Source organism: Gavia stellata, chromosome 7 (genome assembly GCF_030936135.1).
Source record: "Gavia stellata isolate bGavSte3 chromosome 7, bGavSte3.hap2, whole genome shotgun sequence".
Taxonomy (NCBI): domain Eukaryota; kingdom Metazoa; phylum Chordata; class Aves; order Gaviiformes; family Gaviidae; genus Gavia; species Gavia stellata.
This window is the reverse complement of record NC_082600.1, coordinates 1171950-1198747: the sequence shown is the minus strand read 5'-3', so window position 1 is coordinate 1198747 and position 26798 is coordinate 1171950.

Genomic DNA, 26798 nt, shown 5'->3' with positions numbered 1-26798 from the left:
GCTACAGGCTGTCTTATTTGCCCATCACCTCTATAAACAACAATAGGCAGGGAACACATGGAAAAGCCACTTTCTTCAGTAATGCTGCGGATCAGCTTTCGTATGATAATTTTGCAAAGCACATATTGTCTTCAGTGTGTCCTGCTAACAGGATTTGCTGTTACTTTATTGACACTCCATAATAAAAAGTATAACAGAGTTCAGGAAATTTGATTTTACTTTCACCTATTCCATGATATAATGAGCTCCCAGTCCAATTAAATATTTTTTAAAAATATTTTAATTTTGGTGATGCTTGGATAATTAAGCCAATTACACCTTCAAGTAAGGAGCTAAAATTGAAGTTAAGCTAGAGCTCACCAGAGTCTTTTTAGGAAAATGCATTTTGAAGAAAATTTTTACTTTTTCACATATCCGGTTTTAATACTTTTCCTCGATGTTTATCAATTTAACATGTGGCATGCATGGATGAAGAGGCATAGGGAGAAAGTGGAAAGCCAATCCCTGAATTTCACTTTTCATGGAAAAAAAAATTGAACTGATAAGAAGACTTATTGAAAGAGAATAGATTCACGGTTCATTACATGATTTCTTTGCTGCTATCATAGTTCTTTATGCAAGCTTTAATGCTGTTTGCAATTGAAAAGAATTCTTCTGAGCAGTGATTGATCTTCCTACTCATTTATCTGTCTTAGGGGGACTGCAATATGACCCCAAAGTCGAGGCTTTTGAGCTCAGCCGGTAGTTCCCCTTCACGATGGCGATGCAGGAGAAGATGTCTGTGGGGAGAGGTCCCCACGTCGCTGGGGGCAGCGGCCGGGGCTCCGGCAGAGGCAGTACTGAGGAGCACCTAGTCAGCCCCTCTGGACGGGAAGAGCTTTGGGACTTGAACTTTTTTCCCGTCATAGTCCCTGGCAGGTTGATTTTGGCAAAGCTCCTCAGCCTGGCAGAAGCCAACGATGTTTCAGAACTTTTTCTGTGTTTTTTTCTATCTGTTTTGAAGACATGGAGCTGATCAGAGATTGCTTGTTGGTGAAACGTTAGATTGCAAAGACAAGCAACAGCTTCGCAGACTTTTCCCAGGAAAAGCAGCAGTTATTTAATGAAGAGAGCTGACATTAAAGATCGTGTGTTGCTGCGCAGTTTCACTTTGCTCTGCCAGTTCCCAGCTCTGGCCGACCGGCCCCAGTCCCAGAGGTGAGCGTTGTGGACGAGGCAGTGGTAGAGAGGTCAGAGGCATGACCAGAGCAAAGCCATGCTGATGCTTCATCAGAACTGCCAGCTGCAGCCTTACAAGTCTGTCATTATATCCCTGTGTCCTTAAAACGACAAAGCCTGTCACTTCTAGGCAGCAAAGCTCACAGTCCTTGGCTGTTCAAAGCCTCGGCATGTTGGCTATTCAGGCTGGAGGAGATGTGGCCAGCCCAGGTCATGCATCCCATTCTCCTCTGCGTACGTGGTGGCTATCGGTCCTCAAAGCCGAGGAACAGCTCCTTCCACTGCAAAGATCAGAGGGTGCCCGAAAGTGCTTCTGGGCTCCGGAGCTAATCAGTAGGGAACGAAATGGGAAGCTGTGCAGCAGCCACTCCCTTATGAGACGTGGTGGCAACACTGCTTAATTTAAAGAAAGTCTTGTTCTGTTATTTTCCATCGTCTGGATGTTGAGAGCTCACTTGTTAAGTAGCTGGAGGGAAAATAAGAAAAGGATGTTGTATTCTACAAGTTCCTCATTGAAGCAGCATAGCGTATACATTAAATAAATATTAAATGGCAATAGTTACTAAGCTGTGACTGAGTATATCAAACATAAAATACTAATCTACACAAAAGTACTTCAATGTTCTTTGTCTGCCTAATTGATTCATTTAATAAATCCATTAGAAAGAACTTGAAAGGGCACTTGAATAACAGAAGTAAGGAAAATGCCAAAGGGAGGGAGGAAGGTGGGGAGATTTCACCCACAGGTGAAAATCTGAAACTCAGTATAGACAGATAAACTAGCTGGTTATTCAAGTCAAAGCTCTTACATAATAAAATAGTGGAAGTTGTGAAATAGGAAAAGCAAAGGACCAGGTATGCCCTTCTGCTGTCCTAGGCTCAAAATCAAAATATCCCAACATAGCTACTTATCTCAGAGTCTAAAAGTGCAGACATGAGCATGTTGTGTAATATCATTTGTCACTACCCATATGGTCCTTTATGTCTGTCTTAACGTTATCCTCTAGTGATCACACCAAGGAGTAGGTTCAACAAGAGAATCCATTGCACTTGCTCTTACGCTTGTTGGATTTTCACGCAAGTGTTTCTCCTGTGGTTTTCTACTGCAAAGCTTGGTCTTGACCAAAGGCAAGGTGGAGCAGTGGCATGGATGGGCTGTCCCCCAGCCCCGTTCTCCAGAGTGGGCCCCAGGGATGGACTATGCCTGGGGCCAAGCTGGGAAGTTGAGCCTGTGGGTCAGGATCAGGACTAGAGCACTGGCATGGCTGCAGCGCAGTTGCAACACAACATATTTTGTTAAGTTATGATAAACTGGAGGTTTGTTTGTTAAGATACCAACCCAAGGCATTTCAGGATTCCTGAAATTGTTTTTGTGGTCCTGGAGCTTCCTGTGATGGTGCAGGATGTAAACTGAAAGAATAGGCATGAACAACATCATCTGAACGATATGAACAACAACCCTTCTAAGATGAGTTCACCATTGGATATCACACCTCCTTTGAAGGAATGAAGTTCTGATGGCTGGATTCTCCATCCAGACTCTCAGAGAGAGTTCCTCAGGGCTGCTAAACCAGCCTGTTGGCTTTCAAAGTCAAACTGGGAAAAAGCAAGAGTGAATTACAAAAAAAAAGCAAAAACAAGAGTGAATTTAAATCAGTATAACACCCGCTTTAAAAAAATAACAATAGTAATACACATCAGGATCCACTTGATTATTGGGAAACTACTTCAAAGATCTTCTTCTACCCCAGCAATATTATCTTGACAAAAATCTGAGCTTTCCATGAAGACATTTGTTTTAGTAATTTGGCAGAAGCACACTGAAATGACTGCAGCGCATATGGCTGCCAGTGTCCCTCCTCTTCCTCCCAGACCAGCTCTCTCCATCTGTCCCCCGTGAGCAGAGCGTGCTGTGAGGAAGGGCTGTCTTTGTATTTTGGGGCAGCAGCACAGGCCACGTCTCGTCACTGGAATATCTCCATTGCTGCAGATGACACAAAGCAGCGGGAGCAGCGGATGCTCAGAGGGATGCGGGCGGGCAGAGGGGAGCTCAGCTCGGGCAGGTGCAAAGTGTTGCCCCGGGAAGAGCGACCAGATACCTCCTTGCTGAGAGAGCAACCAGCGTCTCCTGGGCAGGCAGCACAGCTCAGCTTTCCTTCCAGGTGCGGTGAAAGGGAGAATGACAAATACTTGCAGGAGGAGGATGTTTGTTCTGAGCTGTTAGATCCTTAAATGGAGGGGATTTTGTTTTTAAAAACTTGTGTTGGTTATTTTAGTTATGTTGTTGAATGAACTTGAGACTTCTCAGGCGCCCATCAGCAGCACAGGGCATGGGAGAAGAGAAACCGGCTCTAGAGGTGAAGGCTAATAAATCATCCAAAGGAGTTGTCTCTGGAAGCGTTCATTGCCGCTTTCTCTTGGAGGTGAGCTCCCATATGAAAGATGTCTTTACACTCTTGTTCGTGGTCAGGAAGTGCTTTATATGATAATTATTAGGTTAAAATAGCAGCAGCTCCATATACGCTCAGGCTGAAGTGCTTTGGTTAAAACCTGTGGGAACAAATGCAAACGACTGGAGAGGACATTTGTTTTTAAAATGGAGTGTGCAGAGGCAGTAATTTTACTCACTAAAAAATAGAAAGTAAGATTTCAATAAAGATTTTTTTAATAAAAACAACAACTGTGAAAGAACATGTTGATCTACAGGGAAAACAGAACTGCAAATGCTCCCTCCGCAAAAACTAATGCAGGAAGAAGTGCCCACTTAATTCCAGCGATGACACTGAGTTACAGCAGCAATGTTCCTTTCCCTTCCACTAAAGGGAGTTCTGGGAGGCTGAGGAAGTACTCTGCTTAGCACTAGTTTTTAAAAGACTTTCAAAATGACGATAAATTTAGAGGCCTTGATGAACTGTCGGTGATAAATTGAGCTGCTCAGTGAACCATGAGTACCATGAGCATGAACCACCGCACCAAGCAGAAGAGATTTGCACTGTTCTGAGAATTTCAGAACTGATTTAAACAATGTAATGTTTAACGCAATATACTTTAGGGGGTTTTTTGTTTATTCTTTATTACATTAGTGAGGTTTTAAAGTATAACTTGCAACGTTTTATTCTAAATTATACTGAGAACTCCTTGGCTCTGCAGGTATCTTGTTCTACTTCCCTATTTTAGTTTTTACAACTATTTTTGTTCCTGATACAGATATACTTAAGGAGTTATGTTCACTTTTTCTCCATGAAGACCATCAGAATTTGGGAATTCTTTGGTTTAGAGTTTTGAATTATGTCTGATAAGTTTTACAAGTGTAAGTCTTTCTTCCATTCCTTTTCCAATTCTTTTTCTGTTACTTTGCACATGGGAATTAAATTGGCCAGGCAAGGCATTCATTTGACCCCTGGCAGTGACCTCCTGAGCAAAGCTGTGTTCTTGTTCTCTGAGATCTGGCGACAGCGTTGCTTTTGAGGTTTTCCCACTCTTCCTTTCAGGAGCTCTCAGCGTAGGGGAGGATACCTTGTGCATGGCTTCGTGTCTCAAGAGATAGCTCAAGGGTACTTGAGTACATTCACTCTCCTTCCCTGCATGGGCCGTGCTCCAGTGATTGACATTATGTGTTTTTATGTGATTTACAGTTTAGGGTAAAGAGCAATATTCTGTATATTGAACACGGATAAGAGGAGGAGCGCTGGCAGGGCACGTTACAGACCCCTCCGGCCAGACGGCAATTGCCAGGCTCCCCTCCCAAAGCGGGAGAAGGGGCAGAGGCGGCACGGTGAGCTCGGGGACGTGGGCTGCATCCAGCCCTCACCCCAGGCGTGGGTCTGCTGCAGCAAAGCTCCTGGCATTCCCTGGGCTGGCGGTGCTGGGCTGGGCCAGCCCCACGTGTGCCCCTCCGGCTGCTTGAGTATGCTCAGACCTTCATGTACGTCTCTTTTCCTTAGATTTAAGTTGGAGAGAAAAAAACACGCTTCTGATTCTCTGCGTGATCCGAACTGACCTCCTTCCCGTTTTTCGTCTGAGAGTGTTATTCATTTGTGCACTCTGGGTTTTGGGGAGCATTAACGCTTTGCCTCCATTATCCAAACCTACCAATGAGGCAAGCTGTCCTGCCGTTTTAGTGATGTCTGTTCGGAGGAGCTGGCAGGGCTGGCAGGAGCGGGAGCTGCCATTCCCTTGGCACAGCCAGCAGCCACTGCCCAGCCAAGGTCTGCTACCTCAACACCCTAAGTCGCTTCGGGGAGCGATAAACCACCGTCTCGTTGTTTCAGCGGCTCTGATCACAGAGTAAGTAATGAAAAGGTAGATGACCTTTGCTGACAGAGTCTGTCATGGGGTTCTCTGGGACAGGCTACATCTCTGGGACAGGCTGCATTGCTCAGCGCGGTGGCAGGAGCAGCAATCCTCCCCGTACGCCCTCCCCTCGCCCTCGCTGCGCAAGGGTGCTGCTTGAGAGCACTGCTTGAACAGATCCCCAGCTTTAATCTACCCAGCCCACCCATCAACTAAAACATAGCAGAAACGTGTTAAAGATGGAAAGAAGAAACATTAGGGAGAGCATGCTAGAAGTTTCTTTAATTGCTGGAGCAGCCCAAAGCCAGAATCCTGGGAATTTCCAAATCCAAATCCTCGCTTCCCTGCATTGCAGAGATGTTCTGGCCAGCTCAGCACCGCAGCTCCAACAGCCACGCTGCAGAGGACCCGTGTCCAGGTTCAGACTGAGATTAGAGCTGTATTTTCAGTTGCAAAGTGCAACCACTTGATTAAGAGAGCTGCAGTGCAAAACCCTGTCTTATTGCTGGTACAGAAAAGCACTGACCTTGTGGAAGCCGAAGTGTTTAAGAGGAGGCAAGGATAATTACTGGTAGCCTATTGAGACTGGCAGCAATTACAGCAGTAATGTAAAGATTACAAGCTATTAGATTGCCATCTTAAAGTGCATCTAGACCATTCAAAATGCTTTATTCTGGACATTTTATGATACTGTTTAGCTCCTGTGTTATAACTTGCTGTACCAGGATCTGCACACAACAGTTGCCTGCCGGAGGAAGGTGTTGGGGTTTACATGTGCATCCAGTTTTAGCCCCTTTGCTGTGGGATTGGGGCTGATTTGCCCCTGGAGGGGACGGGCTGGTGGAGGCTGGCAGCACGTCATGAGGGTAACGGGGGGACATGGGAAGAGAGGGATGGGGCTGCCCGCAGACCCCTGCCCCTGCTGCCTGCTCGCTGCCCAGCCCGCGGTGCTCTGCAAGGCTGGGGGTGCCTCTCTCGGGGACAGTTTCTGAGATCTGGGCTAATACCACTTTGTGCTCCCACCCCGCAGTTTAATTGTTCTTGGATCAAAAAGTTGCTGTGAAGAGCCATAATTATGCTGGGTGTAAAACTCACAAATACTTATTTGTCATTTATGTTACTGACAAAAGATGTATCTTAGAAAATGATATCTCTATAATACATTATAATCTCCTTTCAGAGTACAATACAGGTACATGTAGGAGGATCACTACACTTTCAGTTAAAATTAGGGCTACCACAAGTAAAACAAAACAGAAAAGTATGTGAGTATGTAGACATAACATTCCTATGAAGCACAAGGTTTTTTAGGCAAATTTCCTCATGTAAAATAATTCTCTTCCCCTTCCCCCTGCAAGGCTGTGTATGAAGTATGTGTCATTTCAGGCTCCAGAAAGGTTTATTTGAAATTCCATTTTTTAACATGTTAAACCCCGCCCCCCCCCCCCCCCCCCCCAACCTCAACCCTGGATTACAAAACAGGAAGAAGAGACATAACTACTTTTGATATTTAATTTTTCTTTTATGTGTTTGATCACACACATTCTCTTCACTTTCCTCCAGCTCATGTCTTCTGCTTTCTTGTCTCATCACACAGTGCGTGTCTTTAAAATACACCTATGAATATGAAAGGCTTGTCAGTAATTAGCTTGACATTAAATGCTAATGTGTCCGTGTCACCGGGATCACTTTCACATGCGTGAACCAGGCAAGACACTGGTAAGGTGATTTAATGGCAATTTAAAATGGGTGTATGGGTAAGAGTTCTAGCCATAAGGAAAGTGCTCCTCTCTGAGAACAGCCCCCACGTGGGGCTGCCCCCTTCCCACCCCTCGCCGCACATGGGGCTGCCTCCGCTCGCTGGCAGGTCCCCCTGCGCTCGGAAAGGGGCTCCGGGCAGAGATGCTCCTGGAAAACTTTGCTTCCCAGTGCAGGACCGAGCCCCTGAGCAGTTTTGCTCTGAGGCATCGTGCTGCCGAGACAGCAGCTCCTGTGATGTCAAAATCTGTTGCACAGATTCTCAGCGCATCTCAAATGTTTTGAGCGTGTCATTCCCTTTGACTGGCCTGTTTTCATGTTGTCCTTGGAGATGCAGCATCTCAGTTCTTCCAAGGCAGGGAATGAGCTATGATTATGTTTCTTGGCTTCAGATTAATTCAGCACTTGCCCCCTTCCTCTTGAATATTGCTGCTTTTTCTCATGTTTTGAGATTCTCTTTGAAATCTGTTGCAAACCAAAATGAGAAGGTCATGATCCCTGGCTTGCAATGTGCTGCTCTGGGCACTGACGATTCTCTGGCTGGGGTGCAAGTATTAAATCTCAAGAAAGTGGGTAGCAATGATAGCCTCTTACATGTCAGGTTCCTTCTCTATCTCATCTGGCAGCCAGAGGCTTTCAACATGCCTGCAAGATATAGTGTGAGTATGGGTGTGAAACGTGTGGGTGTGAACCAGCTGTGGCTGGTTTCTTGTTTATTAGACTATTTTCCCTTCCTCTGAAGCCTTCAAGACTGGCATCAGCTAGGCACAGCGTATGAGGCTGTGTTAGTGTTCCCAGGATTGACAGAAACAGTCACTGTTGCCTCAAAAGTGGTTTCGGACACACGCTTCTGGCTTCAGATGGTCCCTGAATGGAGGAGATGCCTGGAGTGAGAGCTTTGCCTTCCATGCACTGTCTGGGCATCTTCTTCCCAGGGCCCTGGGCTGCTTCCAGGGAGGTTTGAGGCTTTCTATGCAAGGAGCTTCCGCTCCTCTGGGAGATCTGTGGGATTCTTCATTTGGGGGGTAGGAGTTGCTTTGTCTTACTCTGGACTCATATCTGCTGCCTGTAAGAAGGGTTGCTGGAGATGATGATCAGGGAGTCCCCTTTTGTCTTTGTCCTTTTTCTACAAGACTTATTCCAAGACGGGGGAAGGTGTAAAACAAAGAAGGAGGCTGTTTTCTCCTTGGACATCTATCCACAATGTAGACAAGGCTTTTCTCCCCACTGTGCAGAGTCCTGCTGGCAGCGTCCCCCGCAGCTGGAGTGCTCGGCAGGCAACCAGATCATGACAGCTCAGTTTCTCAGTGCAAAAATGATATAGCCATGCATGCACTTCATTGAAACTTCCCCTCTGAGGTGACATTTTCCAGCGGCGAAGCACCAGCTAGTAGGAAACACAGAGCTTAATCCTAGTTTTACAGTGACTTATTGCATGACCTTTCAAGCAACCACTTAACTTATCTGAGCCTCCATTTCCCCATGGAGCTAACACTGTATCAGAGGGGTTTACAGATTAAATGGCTCATTGACTTGAAAATCACATTACTTCCCGAAAATCGTTTGCCTACTGGTTCTTCCAAAGGACAGTGGGGATACCCGCTATGCCCTGGGATGGTGGTTAACCCCAAGCTGTTCCCCCCATCTGCCTGCCCAGTGTAGGACTGGGTGAGCCCTGGCAGCTCAGATACGTGCCGGGATTTCGGCATCACAGGCAGACACTGCCAGGCCGGCTCCGTGCAAGCCTCGAGTCAGGACTGGGTGGCATCAGTCACTGTGTGTCTGCGAGCAGAGAAGCCTTGGGGCGAGCAGAGAAATGAGGCTTACCAGCTCGGGGATTGGGCAAGTCCTGGTGGACCATGAGCCTCGGGCTGGAGTGACTTTGTGCTTCAGTGCTGGGCTACTGGCACTGCCTGCCCAGTGCCAACGTTGGATTTGGGATACCTGCTGGGCTTGCACCCAGCAGACCTACCCGGTTTCCTAGATATTTTGTGTTCATAACTCCCAAGGCCATAAGTCCTTTAATGTGGTCATTTCTTTAAAACAGCCAAAGAATTAAAATGGTAGAAAAAATGAGGGTTAAAAAGCAAAGAAGCAAAAAAACCCCTCCTGAATGATAAACTCCCAAAGTTTAAATTGCTATTGGTATGCATCGTATGTAGAGATTGTAAAGCAAAATAGCACTTGACTCAGATTCAGGTCCTGAAGCGTTTACACAGTTTTTAACCTTTCCTTGTGCAAGAAAATAGTATCATGGCTGCAGATACTACAGAAGTTTGCAAAACTGAAGAACACCAGTGACCTGTGTAATGCACAGAGACTTTTCAAAAGCCTTAACTTAAATATAAACTCCTCCATTGTATTGAGTTAGAAGCTATGAAAGCAGAAGTTAAACAGATTAAGAGCAATGAAAGGGAATAACTGCATGTTAGAAATCATTGCTGTGTAGAAATGTTTGCACTGGGACTCTGCAGGGCCTCTACAGCATTTGAATCAATCATTTTGAAGGCTATTACTGTTGATTAAAATGAATAGAAAAATCTACTAAAACTGTGGTGGCTAACACTGAGCTAATGCTGAATAGGAGTCAGTAAGATGGAGCAATATGGATCATGGATGGGCCCATTAAAAAAAAAATGCAGGTGTATGTATGGACACGCAGGCGTCTCTGGAGCAGGACAGGCGGGCTGGGTTTACAGGACGGGCGGCTGTTATCTTGGTTGGGGGGACAGGGGACAAACTGCGGGTTTGGTGCTATGGGAAATAGAGCCATGGCTTGGAAATGATGGGCAGTGGGGCAGCAGCTGCCCTCCTTCTGCCCCCTCTGTGTGTGGGACTGCTGAGACCAACCCCGCGTGGGTTTAACGTCCACCTGCTCAGAAGGGAAGGGGAAGGTGCAGTGCATAGCCACAAAATGCTCTGGGGTCGGAAGAACGTGCCTTAAATGAACACCTTAAGGAACTCAGTCCTGTAATTTATTAAGAAGAACACTGAGATGGCCTGAGTATATCCCACATGGACCTTTGCGGGAAGAAGATCTTGATGATGATGTCTACGAGAGAGCGTTTTGTTCTGGCAGGGACAGGCAGAGAGGAACCAGTGGTTTAGTGGGAAAGCTGACAAATTCAATCTGCAAATAAGACCTGCTTTAGCTGCAGGCGTGGCTGAACTTGGATGTCCCTGCCAAGGGAACAGCTGGATGCTTCCTCTCCAGATGCCTTCAGGTTCAGAAGGAGCGTGACATCCATTGAGAGCTACGCTGCAGCGAAAGAAGTTAACAGTCTCAAAAATGTAGCTGTATGAACACTGACCTGTCTGTACCCAGGTAGATTTAGTGGATTACAGGTGCCCCTTACCTTAGAGTCTATGCATTTATGATCTAATGGACTTACGTTTCTGAGCCAGTGTAAGAACTGACCTCAGAGAGACAATCCAAAAGCCCTCCGGTGCTGGAAGAGCGGTGATGTGAACTCGGGGAAGGTGTTAGACCTCAGCTGCAGAGTCATCCTCTAGAGATGAACACAGCCGGTTGCACTTAGTTCAGCATGAAAAAAGGAATGGGGAGTTTCGATGAAGAAGATTTTATCTAACAGTTCATTAGGCTGAGAATTAACAGGCTGTCCACATCTGGTTTAGAACAATCCCAAGTGGATCTTTATTTCTGTAACTGTGACAATTTCTGCAAATATTTCCAAATCATAATGCGTGCATGCGTACGTCTGGACATTGCTGATCCTGCGCGCAGTGGTGTCTGTGATGAAGAAAGCCAGGGAACAGCTCAAAGACCTCTTCCCGTGGTCCAAGCGAGCAGTGGGAGCTGGCCTGGGTGCAGATCTGCCAGGCTGTGCGAGCGCGTCTGTACATCAGCCGCTCCCGGTGCCTGGGAGCGTGTTAGGGTCTTAGGCCATCACCTGTACCCCTACGACCTGCACATGGCTTCAGGAAAAGGCAAGCCAAGCTGCTGCCTTACTGCTGGTGTGGACGTTATTCTGGGGTTTAGTGTTGAAAGAACGAATGTGGTATCCAAAAATACCTTGTTTGTTTGGCTTGCTCAGTCTTGGGTTAACTGGCATAAGGATCTTAACACACAGCCGCTAATCGCACCAACTAACGCCCACATTCACACTGTAATGTGCACTAACAAATGACACTTTCTAATTGTTAGGAGGAGGCTGGTCTGCCTCTGCTGAACTCTTTCCCTTCCTATATTTGTTTCTGTAATTAAATATTTTTTCCCCTTGGATTATGGCTAATTGAAAGGCACCAATATTCAGATGCATAGAAATAAGTTCTATTAAAGTTCCAAAATGTCAAAGTCATTCAAGCCAAAAGCAAATGAAAACCTTGATATCAAGCCATGAACACGGAAATGTTACATTTCTGTGATGCAGAGTAAGCTCGTGAAACTCGTGACTGATCTCCTCCATACCACACACTGAAAAGCAAAACACAACTTGTAGCTAATAGCGACTGTGAATTCATTAAATCAGGGAGGTTTCAAACCCTTTTTGAACATCTTTTCCATTATGAAAGCAGCAGCAGCAGCAGGCATTTACACCATCAGCCATTCAGGTGGCAGTTCACATCGAACCCTGCCCTTTCTCGTTAGGCTCAGTTCTCAGCCCTCTCCCCTCTTCCCGGTGTTTGCAGTGAGAACTCCTGCTAACGCCTGCCAAGAAAGATATTTCCTCTCTCCTTGCCCAGCTGGAATGCCTTTAAATGTTTAATTTTTCACTCCCAGCGCATTATCCTGCACACACTGATGTCAGGAATAAGGACGTTTCTCATCTTGCTCCCCAAGGGTTTTTTATTTATCTATGTCTAAATAATTTTATCTCCCTAAGTACAGCAGGCTAGGTAAAGCTTTTAAATTAGACACCTCAAGAAGCAGTCGTAACACACACTTCACCATGAGCTTTACATAAAGACCAAACAGGACGTTGATGTCTATGAGGCTGGCACTGATGGGCTTTGACTGAGCAACTTTTTCCCACATCTGTTGCTGGTTTTAGCATGATGGCTTCAAAAGCCCTGTCACACTGCTTCCGTCAGGGCTCCTGTAACACAGTACCCGAGACTCGAGGAAAACTGTTAGTGAGTTTGTTATTGCCAACATTTTTATTAGGCAGAAACTTTGATGCAGAAAAAGTACAGCAGCGCAAACTCATAGGTGGCTGTTAAGGATGATCCAAGCACACCAAGGCACAGAAGAGACTTTCATATAGTGCAACGAGCTTGATTGGTTCCAGTGATAAGGGGACACGGCAGCAGAGCTGTAGCATCTCTTCTGAGCATAAAGCTCTGCCGAAAGTGCCTGTCTAAGCCTGGATAAAAGTGGCAGGGAGGCATCAGCGCTGCTGGCTGGCTGCTCGCTCCGGCCGAGCATCCTCGCCCTGGTGCAGGCACAGTGCTCCTGCCTGCAGGGCGGGGGCAAAGCACTTCAGCACCTTTGGCCACGGGGCAGCTGTGAATTGCATTAACACCAATAAAGAGAACCTCTTGTGCGGCTGGCTTGCAAGCCCTTCACTGAGGATGCCGTGGTGGGGGAGCGCTGGCAACGCGTTCAAAGCTTTGGAGAATGAGCATCCCCTCCAGGGTACCGCTTGCAACTCGGCTCACGTTGGGGGACTCTTCTTTCTTTCAGCATGGCTTCATCTCTGTCATTGAGTTGCTTGTCTGAGCCGCCTGTTTTTCTCTTTCAATTAAGCACCCTGTTTAAAAGAGAGGTGCTTTTTCTTGTCACATATATTCTGACTGTAATAGGATTAGCGATATATCTTGTGCGGCTGCTGATCTTAATGGTATTACCCGGGTCAGTTTATCACTTACGTGTCTCATTACTCATTACTGTTATGTCTGTGACAGTCATTTCATTCTTCTCCTGCGTTTTTCTAATCCCCGAGATTTAACAGCCTGAGGCCCCGCTCCTTTTCTTGCATCAGCTCTGGGGCAATCTTTATGACTGCAAGGTAAGGGACTAAAAGCCCTGTAGACACATTGAGATATAATTGGATGGTGAGGAAGTGACAGGTTTCACAGAAATAGCCCCTTCTCTCCTGCATTGCCTGAGCACTCTAGCCCATCACGGGAAGCCATATGGACAGCCAGGCTGGCGAGCCAGCGGCCTGAATAAATAAATGTAAGACAGCACTGTCTTTGGCTAGCTATGGCCAGCTTGGATGCACTCGGTGTCCAAGTAAGTGTTGGGTTTGTTTTCTTGTTACCACTTCTCCATGTAAGGTGTTCATGACAAATTAAAAATATAGCCAGCTGAAAGCATGAGTTGGGATGAGCATTCCCGATGCCTCAGTCCCCAGCTGGCATTGCTGTGTTTTGGATGTTGTTAGGGATGGATCAGGGGGTTTCGTGGAGTACTGAGTGCTGGGCAGTGAGAGTTTTGCCCATGCTTCGCCAGGGATGGGACTTCAGGATGGTGCTGTTAGTTCCTCGTGGCATGTGAGTTTCCAGGAGGTGTTGCTCCCATTTCTTGGTCCAGATCTCAGCAGTCTTTTGAAGTCGAATTTAGATTATGTGAATCCAGAACAAGGACTACGGTGGTGGTGAGATAGGATATTTCTCAAGATCAGCTGCTAATGTCCTCTGAGGCCATGAGAAGGGTGAGGATGAAGCCTCCATGAGCGGTCTGGGAAGATGATTGAACCATGGATTTAATATCCTCGGTGAATGTGAGGACAGATTGGTGCTGACTTTCTAAAGACGTATATGAACATATCACCTTGTTTCCTATAAAATTTTCCAGATGTTCCTTCAGTTTTCACTTATGCCTTCACAGAGCAGAAGGACAAGAGGATGGCCAGAGAGTTACTGTAATTTAAACTGAGCAAGCAGGACATGGACTACTCTGGACAAGGACATTTTCAGACTAATTTCTAATTCAAGGTGGCATGTTTGAAACTAACAGGTTTTGCATTTTGCCCCTTGTTTTCACTCTTCATTACAAAGCTGACAAGCGTAATCTCAGAGGCTAGGGAACATGACAAAGTCAAGGAAGGTAAGATACACCGTTATCCATACCATAGGAGGAGAAAATAAATGTAACCATGTCATCTCTTTGTGGCCATGACATACCTTTCTAAGTCTCCTGTTCATCACCTGGAGAGTGGCTTTTCTAGGGCATTAGTTTGCAAATAGTTTCCCTGCAGTAGAATTACTGTTCAGGAGAGAAATCATCTTGGCTGGAGTTGTTCATGCTTTAAAAGAAGAAAAGTTTCCACACGATTGCAGTGAGGAGATGCCAAACTTACCTCTTGATACAAGACACACAGAGGAGCAGCAATAATTGTTTTGCATTTTCTGTACAGGAATTAAAAAGGAGGCCAGATTTGCTTTGTTTGGAATGTCATTGTTTTTCCTAGCTGGCTGCGATGCTGCTGTGTTGGGAACGATGGGGCTTTTCAGTGCCTCCCATACGTGTTGCCTGTATGAGGGCGAGTGGGTTCAGCCTTTAAGTCACAATAGAAAAGTCCATTTTTCAAACCTGTTATTCTTTTTCCTGGTCAAATTGTAAAGTATTTATGGTGTTCTTTCTAAGACTTTTGTTTGTTTTAGCAACATAGACTACATATCACTGGGACCTACCTTTAGAGTAGGGTTTTCCTCCATGGGAGATGAACAGTGCAGAACAACTCATAACTTCTGTGAAAATAGCCTCGGCAGTAAAGCAATGAGAAATCCTAAAGAATGGAAAGAAAACGTATAGGTCTGGCTGCGAGGCAGACCAAAATAAATGTTAAGATTTGTGCAAGTGAGGAAATAGGAAATAAAAGAGCAGTGTGATGTGCTAGTACTGATAGCTGCAGCCTGGAAACAACCATCCGGAAAACAGCTCTGCAAAACTTGGGGGCTGAGAATCCATTTGGAAAACAGGGGTTCTTCACTACAGTAGAGGTGAAAACTATGTAGAGTTTGAAAGACTAGAGCTATTATTTGTAATCTTTGAAATTAAACTGTAGGTATGCATTGCATACAAAAGAGATCGGCATCGATACAGGAGTCACTGACCAAACTCTCACTGAGTCGATGGTGCTGAACATCGCTCACATCCAGTGAATCCAGCAATCATCTCGGGCACAGATCTCTACAGGATGAGACCAAAAGTGAAACAGTTTACATCTGCTGAGGATAAGATTATTCTTTTAATCATCCTCCAGAGGGAAGGGAAGGGAAAGGAAGGGAAGGGAAGGGAAGGGAAGGGAAGGGAAGGGAAGGGAAGGGAAGGGAAGGGAAGGGAAGGGAAGGGAAGGGAAGGGAAGGGAAGGGAAGGGAAGGGAAGGGAAGGGAAGGGAAGGGAAGGGAAGGGAAGGGAAGGGTAAAGTTCTGTTCCTTGATAACTGGTCTAGTTCTAATAATCAGTGTTGTATTAGTTGAAACTGCAAGACTGTAGATACAGGAAGAAGGGATGTGGGTGAGGTTGACAAACGGGAGATAACATTTTGGAAAGACTCATATTGACTTGTACTTGGAGGTTTTCAGAGTCTCCCCTGCCCCTGGACACCAAAGGCGTTTATGAATCTAGGGTGTAGGAGTCACAGTGCATAAATACGTATTTTGGTTTTGCAGTCTCAGGGCATGATGGTAGAATAGGGCTTTGCAGGTGTCCTACATAAACAGTGGTTAAGAGGGATAATGCTTGGTGTATAAATAAATATTGAATGATAGCTCAGAGGTAACCATTTTCTTTGAATACTACATCAATAGTTGTAATTTGCTGCTGCAGCTGTGATGATATAAGGCTATAAAAGAGGCAAGGTTTGTAGGGAAAGGTAGTATCTTTTATTAGTCTCAAATCTGTTACATAGATATGAAAAAAGGTTTGTATATCCAAAAGCTTTTCTGATTTTTCCAGCTATGTCGTTTGGCCTAACAAAACATACTACCTCTCTCTGCAAGCTTTTCTCCCCACTGTCGTCACAGCTGGAACAGCACATGTTGTGGAGACATGCACAAGGGCTTGCATCCTTTGGTCTAGTAGCAGGTGCTGCTCCTCCTTAAAAGCACTGTTGGTAAATTGGACAGGGTTCATAAAAATGATAGCCCCTGAGGTTATGTTCAAAGGAGAGACTTACAAAGCTTGACCTACCCAGTTTGTCCGAGGGATATTTACTATGTACCTTGTTCACAGTCTACCGGTGACTGCATGGAGAACAGCTTTTCAGTGGTAAGAAAACCCTTAGTACATACAAAAATGCAGAATGAGAGGGAATCTGTGTAGAGGTTAAACCACAAATGGAGAACCGACGCCAGCAAAGAGCCCTGCGGTTGGGCTGGGCACAGTGATGAGCAGTCGTGCTTGGCCACAGGCTCTGCCTTGTCCCCCACTGTCCTGGGAAATGCCAGGGGACGGCTCTGCGCTGCAGATGCCAAGTGATGGGGGCAGCTTTTAGGGCAGTGATAATGCCAACGTGCTTGCACTTGGGTCAGCTCAAACCATTTTTTTTTTTCATCGGCAAAGAAGACGAAGTGATTTGCAGTAGTCTAGTGTTGACACAGTTAAACCAGTAAATGAACAGCGTTTTTTGTTAGCATAGGGAGCTACCACTCCCCGCGTGCTCCATACCTCTGCTAGCCATGCCCCGAAGCTTTCAGCCAAGACACGGAGTGCTCTCACTGCAGCTACATCTTACTCATCACCTAACGAAGCTCCCGACACAAGGGAACATACAGCATTGTGAGACTCGCTTCCACACAATTTCCTAAAAGCATTAATATGGCCAAAGAAGAACGGATCCAAGCCCACCTCCAGCATGCTTTGTGCAGGGGGCACTGGAGGAACTCTCTTGGCTGATGAATTTGAGGTTGTGCTGTGTGTTATAAGAGAATAATAGAGGTCAGAGTTTGTTTTGAGCAAGCTTTATATTTCTATTTCTGTATTTTGTTGGAAAGCTTCTTCCCTCTCCTTTTTGAAGTTTTTAGTGGCGGTGAGATTTCAGTCAATTCACGGCAGGTCTTAAGGTGACCCCATAACTGTGTGTAACTGTACCTCTGGCCAAAAGGCCACTTCAACGCTCTCCTGAGCCGTGGTGCTTTCACCCGTAAGCCTCGTGAGCTGCTGGTGGCACAGCCACCGGTGAGCCGTGCCAGCAGTGCCTGCCCTGCCGTGCCAGGGCTCTGCTGCCACAGGGCTTCACTGACCTTTTGACAACCGTCTAACAGCAGCTGGTGCCAAAGTTGTCTCTCCTGTCTTGGAAGATTTTATGGTCATAGAGTTATAACCTTTAATCTGCTAGTGTGTGCTCTTTCATCTAGCCAAAAGGCACAGAAAATGCCAACGCTGCTAAAATGCAGCTAAGTCGAGGTTGTTAACATTTGCTTTGTCTTTTGCCTAGAAGGAGGAGCACAAGCTCTGAGTCCCTCTGCCATCCGGAGAAAGGCAATTTTTCATGACAACAACCAGCACAGAATTCACTAAACTCACAGATTCAGATCTAGACCCCTGGAAAAGCAGCTGGGAGCCCTGCCAGCTGGGCAGACGCGCCGTTTGTGGACGCTGCTTTTAAGCTTCTTGCAGCGAGCAGGAGGAACCTTATTATTAGCAGTTTGTCGCATGTGCTTAGTGTTCATTGCAAATGCTGATATTCTTAACAGCAAAGTGCTGACAGCAAACTGCAGTTTCCAGGCTAGGAACTTTAAAATTTAAAAACAAAATCAGCAGCAATAAAAATCTTGCCCAATAATTGTACTGTTTGGCTTTTGACAGCTCTGGTTTTGGCGTGATTGCACCTGTATCCCTCCACAGCACGGCTGTCCTGCAGGTCTGAGTTATTTTCTCTCCCAGAGGTGCTATGTACATTGTCCTGGAGCCACTCGACGCTATCAAAGCAGCACAGTGAGTGGGGGCTTGGAGGCTGTAACCCAAATTCAGAGAAAGGTCTTTGAATAACCGGCCACGCTTCACCGCTTCCAAACTAGGGTTAAGCAGGGATTATTTAACGGCACTAGAAAACACTTCTGCTCAGCCGGTGAGTAAAAGAAGAGGCCAGTTCGTGCTGAGTGTTTAATGCTGCCTCAAAGGCACAGATGGGAGCCAGATGGAAATGACAATTTTCTACTCAGACCTGTGAGGTAGATCTGAATATATACATATCACATATACATATCCTGTAAACACGCCATTCGGGTGTCCAGGCAGAGATAACCACCCCACTGTGCCTTCCTCCCGTGCATGGCATTTGCTGAAGCCCAGCTCCAGAGGAGGGGTGTTACTGCTGCTACTGAATACTGTCAGCAGCCTTCGCCCCGGGGAGATGTCACCCATCCCAACACCCACTGGAGTGTAGCTACAGGTGGAGCTGAGGGCAACTTCCAAGGGGATTTTTTTGGCATACATTTTGGCTTGCTCCTTCCTCCTTCGGGGTAGGTGACCTGAGGATCCTGGCAGTGTGGTGACTGGGGGTCTCATCTGTAATGAGGCTTGGTGTCCCAGCATCTGTTTGGTAGATTGAAGGAAACCAAATACATCTCTTTTTTCCTATTTCACAGGAGACCTCTGGAGGGTGCAAGGGGAGTGTAACCAGCTGAGGCATTTCTAAGTTATGAAATTCTATTCTAAACATTTTCAGAATTTAAAAAATTGTTTCCAGTCTTTTAGAGGGTTCATTTTATATGCTTTTTGTTATTCATGCATTATTTTATGAGATAGCAGTCAAACCAATGACTTGTCATAATAAGACATTATTGCTGAAACATTCTCTTATTTTAATGTCATTTATAAAAATCAGCAACTATGACTGATCAGTGCTGATTAAAATACATAATACTCTTTTCTAGATCCAGATGTCTCGGCTGTATGGAGCAGTGATGGAAGGGATGGGTTTTTTGTTTGTTTGTTCTAAGTTTCCTCTGCAGTGAACAGTCTTAGAAAGCCATGGCCCGGTATTGAGTCGTCATTCTTCTGCAGCATAAAGCCTGTGCATATTCCACATTGTGTGCCCTGGGTAATACTCCAGAAATTAAATTTAGTGCCCATTTCTGATATAGGTCATTACAGATTTGCTGGGTGACCTGAGGGTCTGCACACCCAGTATCAATGGCCAAGAAATCCCAAGATGAACTCAATTCCCTCCTGAAAAATGGTGGTGTCTTTCATTTCCAAGACACACGAGTTTGTAATTGTGAGCTGTTCAGATATTGGGGAATGAGAGCTGTATGAGAGCCTGTGTAGTTGTGGGGTTTGGTGTCCTGTGAACACACTGTGTGTTGTGTTGTCTGTCACAGCTGGAGGCCAGCACCTAGAGCGGGGCATGATCTGAAATGCTGTCAATGCATTGCTGAGTGTCTCGCTGTATTTAAAACTGGGACAGTACAAGCAAAGAACCCAAAGTGCTCCTAGTTCAGAGGTACCATATGCTGGTATTGCCCTCTGTTTCTTGGGATGTGAAGCGGGGGGCTAGACAGGCTGCTTCCGTTCATGGCGAGTGTGGGGTGTCCCGCACAGCTACGTGCTCTTGACTCCGTCACTTATTTTTTTAAGTGAATGACAGCATAAATGAGATGAACACACATTCATGGTTTTCTTTTTGAGGTTGCCCCCTGCTGAGAATCTGAGCTGTTCAAAAGCATCTAAATGAGAGATACATAATTGATCCTGACGCTTCTGTTCCCACCGTAAGCAATGCCCCTCTTGTCTCTTGACTCGGTGGCTTGCTTTGATTTCATGCAAATCTGTCACCTGTTTCTGTGATACATTTCCTCATTTGCAAAAGAGGTCTTGCTACTACACTAATCTGTTTCCAGTCTTCTCACTTTGCATTTTTTAGCCATTTTTGCTGTATCATTGCTTTTGGGACATAGGTGGAGTGCCAGGCACTGCTCTCCATCGAGGTACCGAAGAGCAAGGTGAAAACAAGACACCAGTTTCACTTCTCATACTTTCTCCAAGAGAACCTTCCTGGGGCTCATTCTGTTCCACCCTGGGTTATGAAAAACAATGCATTTTTTGGCTTTAAAAAGCAAAAGTAGGCACTACTTCTTGTCTTCTAAGACTCCAAGAAATATGCACACTCTGATTTAAAAATGCCCTTGTGTCAAAATTTATGCCCCCTTGAGCTCAGCTCTTTATGAGTTTTTCATATTAGAATATTGCTGTTTTTTATTAAATCCCTGATAAAGCTACACTTAATGCTCCCATAATAGAATATGCATCTTTAAATCTGCTGAATATGTGGTTTGTCACTGATGCAAAGTGTACTGATTAATTAAATAAGACTTAGAGATTCATAAAGCAATTGCTCCAAAATGAAATGTTATTTACATCTAAGTATATTAACAATTATGGAAACTTAATTTTTCCCTTATACAATCTGTCTTGAAATTCCACTGATATTTTAGCAGTCTCATGATTTAATGATTTAAAATTAATTTTCAGTATTAAACACATCTGAAAAAAATCAGGAATATTTTTCAAAATAAATAAGGCTGATATTTTGCATAATGGCAATTCTACAATTCTTAGGGGGGAAGAGAACAAGGGAATTAAAACTATATATGAATTTCTGTCTAATTTTTAAAGTAAATATTTTAACTGTCATAACTGTAGTATATGAGTCTTAAAACATCCTCACATTATGATGAATTTTTGGTAACAAAAAGGTTGCCTATCTTGCTTTTGTGGGTACTGTCTTCTGGGTTGTCTCAAGATCTGCTGCAGCTTGCTTATTATCTATCAGCTGTTTACTGGGCAGTTAATCAGCCAGCACCAGACAAATTCAATCCTTTATCAAGCACTTTATCAAGGGCTCATCAAATGGCTGGGAGACTGCTCAGTTAGTCCAATGAGACCTTCCTGCCACAGCTGTATTAATTCAGCTCTAAAAGGCAGAACTTCATTCACTTGGTTCCTGTTGTTTTCTCTTTTTCATGTAAATGGGAAAATGAATGATGCATCAGATATCTGAGTCTCTCCTTCACCAAGGTCTTTGTCCGTATGTTTCCTTTTTGTGTAATTAATGTTTTAATAGGTAGAGGGCTGAAGGTTTGGGAAAAATTCAGGATTTCTAAGACCTGATGAGAGCTGATGGGTGGTGTCATTTAGAAAAACATTAATCCAAGATTTTGCCTCTAGCAGAGGAGTTTTCCTCACTCCTTTGATACCATGTTTGCTATTGAATGGTTCCCAGCAACGTCTCCTTCTGCTGAATCTCTTACCCAATTATCACTTATGGCTCGGAAGTTCATTAGCAGCCTAGTTCCCAGGGCCCAGCTTACAAAGATCAGTGGAAGCCCGTAGAAGCTGTTCTCATTAAGCCTTTAGTATAAAGGTACAACCACGCTCGAGCCATACATAATGTTTTTTCATTAAATTATTTGTTTATTAAATTCATCGATATGTCACAGTTCTGTTTGCTTCTAACATGTCCCAGCAGTGCTGGTACCCTTGTTCTTCTGGTTTTACCACTCTCTGTGTGGGGACCTGGGGATGTCCTTTGTGCTTTTTCTTCTTTCTCGGTACTACCCTTTGGGCTCACATCCTACTTTGAAAATATTTCCCCCCTCAGGCCAGGAATCGCTGCCATGTGTGTTGCCCCATCGTCCCCCTTACAGCAGGTTGTGTTGTTCGCATGTTCCTGCTGAGCCCACCTCTCTCTGGACAAACACCCTCCACCTGGTGTGAAGGTGGCACAGCTCCACCTGCAAGAATAGAATAGAATAGAATATTTTAAGTTGGAAGGGACCTACAATGATCATCTAGTCCAACTGTCCAAGAAGTTTGAGATTAGTTTTACTGCTGGGCCTCATTACCGACTGTGAATGAGTATGCAGGCCAAAAGATTGTTGACCACCTGGTTTTTTTTGTTTTTTAAAGCCAGCTAAACCAACTGTGTGCTCTGACCTTAAATTCCCCGGGGAGGTGCTAGTCTCCCACAGCTCTGCTCCAGGGGCTGTCCACAGCCCAGGCACATGGTCCACTGGCTATGCTATGGGGAGCTGTGCCCCACTGCCTCCGTGGGTAAGGTATGGGTGTTTTTCTGCCTCTGAACTTTTTTTCCCAAAGCACTTAATCCTTCTTTGCTGGATCTATGTTGTGAGACACTCAATACCGGTTCTTCATAGGAGTGAGCTACAAGACTTGAGTGTTCTTGAATTTCACTTTCCTGTTTTCTTTATTAGAGAGAAGAAATTTACACAGGGGAGGTGAAAATTTAGTGGTTCAAAAAGATTGTGTCTTGGTTTAATGTTTTCAAAAATATTTGGAAAGTGTTTTAATTTCTCTGAATGATGATGGTGTGTGACATGAAATACGGTGTGTAACATGAAGCACTCGAGCTTTAAACCACTTTGTTTTAAGTACATTGACCTTTTTAAAAAGGACTTATCTGACTCTATGGGTCATGTTTTCTTGGCCCCATGCAAGCAGAAATTTGTGCCAAAGGCACGTGCTGTGGATGCTCTCCTCTATAGCAAGACAAACCTCTCCTGCCATACAACATGGCAGGGAGCAGGCAGCATGCACCAGCACTTGCAAAGCTGGAGCGGTGGAGGGTCTGCACATGAAAGGTGCTGAGCACCTCCGTTATCTGCTGAACTATCCGTGCTCCCTCCTCTGCACCTACCTCTCCGACACCTCAACCCTTTAAATCTCTTCTCTCTTATGTGGAACATTGTGCTGCAAATGTGCACTAAGTAAATCTGTCATAAGGATTTTTATTATGCAATTCTGATGTGCAAGAATGGTATCTAAACTGTTTAGAGTCATTGATTGCTATTGAGCTAATGAGCCAAGTGCTAATCAATTCTCTAGGAACTGCCATGAAAAGCTATTACACCTCCCACAGTGCCTGCATTGACTGCTTATTGGCAGAGCGATTGTGTTATCTGCCTCAAATTTCACCAGACAGACTATAATAATCTAGGAAAATAATTTACCGTCAATGATACTATAAGGCATGTCTGAGAATGATGAAAGAGGACGATGCCAATAAACTGCTGCATGGAGCCTTCTTTAATTGTAGATGTGTGTTTATACACTGCATATTCTATTGCCTCTGCCTAATGCATACCAGGGCCCGTCAACCGGATGGATGTCTTTACCTAACTGATTTTCTAGCACGGGAAATGCTCTAGGTCTACTCTGAGGCTTCAGAAGAGCACTTGGTAGAGGGAAATTGGTATGCAACCTGGGGGAAGCATGACTCGGTGTGCAAGGTAGCAAAGGGACTGAAGGGTAAAACGGCATTAGGTTGTTCCTTGAGTGGAAGCGCTGGGCTGGCTGGGGGAGGCTGGGTTAGGCTTTTCAGCAGTGACTCGAGCATATAGCGATAACAGCTAGGAAAATTGAGAGGTTTCACCAGGGTGAGGGAAGGGAGTGTGCAGATGGTAGGGATTAAAAAAAGGATGGAAGTTAATAGTGAAAGTAAACGACTGTGCTATTTAGGAGTTATGACGTATTCATGCCACCGGGTGAGAGTAGATCAGTTGGATACAAGTGGAAAAGAATACAGATATCTCAATCGATCTTGGGATAACTATGAACCAGCAGTCTGACCCTTGAATACATTACGTGCAGCATTTCCAGACTGACAGGACGTATGTAACAAAAACCAATGGTCAAATATCAGCTCTGTGGGATTCTGGATTCCTGAAAAAATAATTCCAATCTGAACTGGCTTTGGGAGGTGCCTCCAAAATGTCTTGGCAAAGGCTGTTGGAGAGCAGAGGGTCTTCTTAAGTCTGCTGGAGCAATGGGCCGTGACGGTAACATTTCTGTGTACAGAGCCACCAGGAATGGTAGAGAAGCATGTAAGAGGATAATGTTTGAAAAGAGGATTATAAAGTGGTAAAAAAAAAATAGGCTGAAAAATTACAAGACAGAGAAGCAATTCTGCTTTTTTTAATGGTATCCCAAGAGATGTCAGCGTGGTTTTCTCTTCTCCTTCCTCCAGCCCTGCCTCCTGCCAGAGAATTTTTTGGAGGCTGGATTTGCCTCTACCGCTGCTGAAGACCAGTGCCCTGCAGCATGTCTGTGTCCATCCTCTTCCTTCTTCCTGCATTTCCTTGCCCTTCCATCCTACGGGACGAGGCGTTATGGCACAGAGCTCCCTGGGATCACACACTTTTCCCTGCGTTGCTCTCTGGGACAGGATCACCCTCTAACTGAAGTGTTTTTCACATCACTTACAACATTTACAAGATTCTTACTTATTTAATAAGCCATATACCATAAGATGTATGATGTGTCCCTCACTACAAGAAGGACATTGAGGTGCTGGAGCGTGTCCAGAGAAGGGCGACGGAGCTGGTGAGGGGTCTGGAGCACAAGTCTGATGAGGAGTAGCTGAGGGAGCTGGGGTTGTTCAGTCTGGAGAAGAGGAGGCTGAGGGGAGACCTCATTGCTCTCTGCAACTCCCTGAAAGGGGGTTGTGGTGAGGTGGGTGTTGGTCTCTTCTCCCAAGTGACAAGTGACAGGACAAGAGGAAATGGCCTCAAGTTGCGCCAGGGGAGATTCAGACTGGATATTAGGAAAAAGTTCTTTACTGAGAGAGTGGTGAAACACTGGAATAAGCTGCCCAGGGAGGTGGTGGAGTCACCATCCCTGGAGGTATTCAAGGAGTGTATGGATGTGGCATTGTGGGATGTGGCTTGATGGGCATGGTGCTGTGTGGTGTGGGTGGGTTGTTTTGGTGTGGGTTGTGGTGTGTTTTGATGATCTTACAGGTCTTTTCCAACCTTAGTGATTCTGTGTACACGCTTAACTCCACATATAACTTTATTGCGGCTTTCCATACAGGCCGCACGTGGAGTGGCTTGCACAGATGACACACAGATTTGGCATTTGTTGTTTCCCAGGTGCCTTCCATCAGCCTGCACTCCTCAGTCTTCTCCTACGCCGTAAAAGCATCTGTTAAACTCCCCCACTGTATTACAGAGCTCATCGTGAGCTAAAGTCTCTTCTGATAAACTGCAAAATCAAACGCAGCTGTAACTGTAATACCATCCCTCTCCTATTGTTTTCTCTTTATTAGCCAGGATCATTAAAAACAAAACAAATTGATAGTGCGTTTTCATTGATAAATATATTTAAATTTGTCTTAGCATCCAAAACACTGATTAAGCTTTATGGAGTTTTGTACCTCAGAGCTTAGTTTTACTAAACATTGATATACAAAATGGAAATACAATGTCGTTTATTTGTTAATACAACCAAGTTTTCCCACCCACAGCTAATTTCACTGTGAGGCTGTTGGGTTTTTTTTAACAGAAGTGGAAAAAATATGCAGGCTTGACTGAAATGATCTCATGCTATTCATGTCACCAGCTGATAAATCCTAGGACAGTTGCAGACATTTTCATGTATCTTCTCAGCAGCTGGAAGGACAAAGATACGTGGCTGGAGAGCGTATGCCTGGGCTTCCTGCTGGTAGGAAAGCACGAGCCTCCCTGAGATGGCAGTAATTTTCCTGGGCTGTCGTACCTGATGACACCATCTGACTGGTGTTGCGGGATGTTGCTGTAGTTCGTTGGCATACCTTCAAAGCACCTGCCTTGGGAGGGACCACCTTGTTCAGGTCTCTGCCAACACAAGGACGAATTGGTTCTGCAGATATATAATTCGATCAGTGAATTATGATTCTAATTTTACAGAATTATAGAAGAATGGCAGGATCGGTTGGAGTGGGATTGTGGGCAGGTCTCTGCTGAGCCTGCCTGCCCAGGGTGCAGGGCTGAGTGAGAAAACCACCTCCCTGGCTGCTGGTGCAGGAGGTCCCTGGGCTGCAGGACCCAGCTCGCCTTTAGGTTCCTGGCACCGAAATAGTCTGAGAGGAGAGCGAGTCCCAAATGATGAATCCTAGCTACTCCTGCCTCAAAGGGGAGCTGTAGAAACAGTCAGCACCATGTTACTTGCCCAGAGCAGCAGCTGTAAGAGTCAAGGAGCCAAGGTAGCTTCTGTGACACCACGTACTGATCTTTCAGAAGCTACTCCTGCTTCTCACAAAGAATTTTCCAACTGGAAGAAAATAAATTCCAAAAGCAATTACTGAATGATAATAGAGAGAGACAGCGTAGTTGCTTTGTAGTTGTGAATGCTGCAAGAATGTCACCATATCCTTATGGAAGCTCTTGCTTAAAGCCATTGCCCACCCATGGCTGCAAAATAAAACTTAAAAGATAATTTATGAATGCATTGGAAACTGCTATTTGGGAGTAGATAGCCTGGTGTGTGTTTGTCATACATTCCCTCAGAGGTTGAAACGAGCGGACTGTAATTGCCTCGGTGATGGCTGGTTGTGAAGAGACACGCTCCTGGGCTCGCTGACTGGCACGTCCCCGAGCCGCTCCCATGGCGTGGGCTGGAGCGATGCCTCCGAGTGCTCCTGGTTAGAGGCAAGCAGGGACCTAGGGCTTTTCTTCTGCAAACGGCCAAGGGGATGTACCCAGGAGGCAGGTCTGACCCATGGCAGGCCTCCTGGGAGGGCACGCTCCTGGGAATGGGGACCCTCCACAGGGGTCCTGCCCAGGGTCTGGAGAAATTGCGTCAAAACTAAAGAGCAGTGGGAGAGTTTTGTAACTGCAGA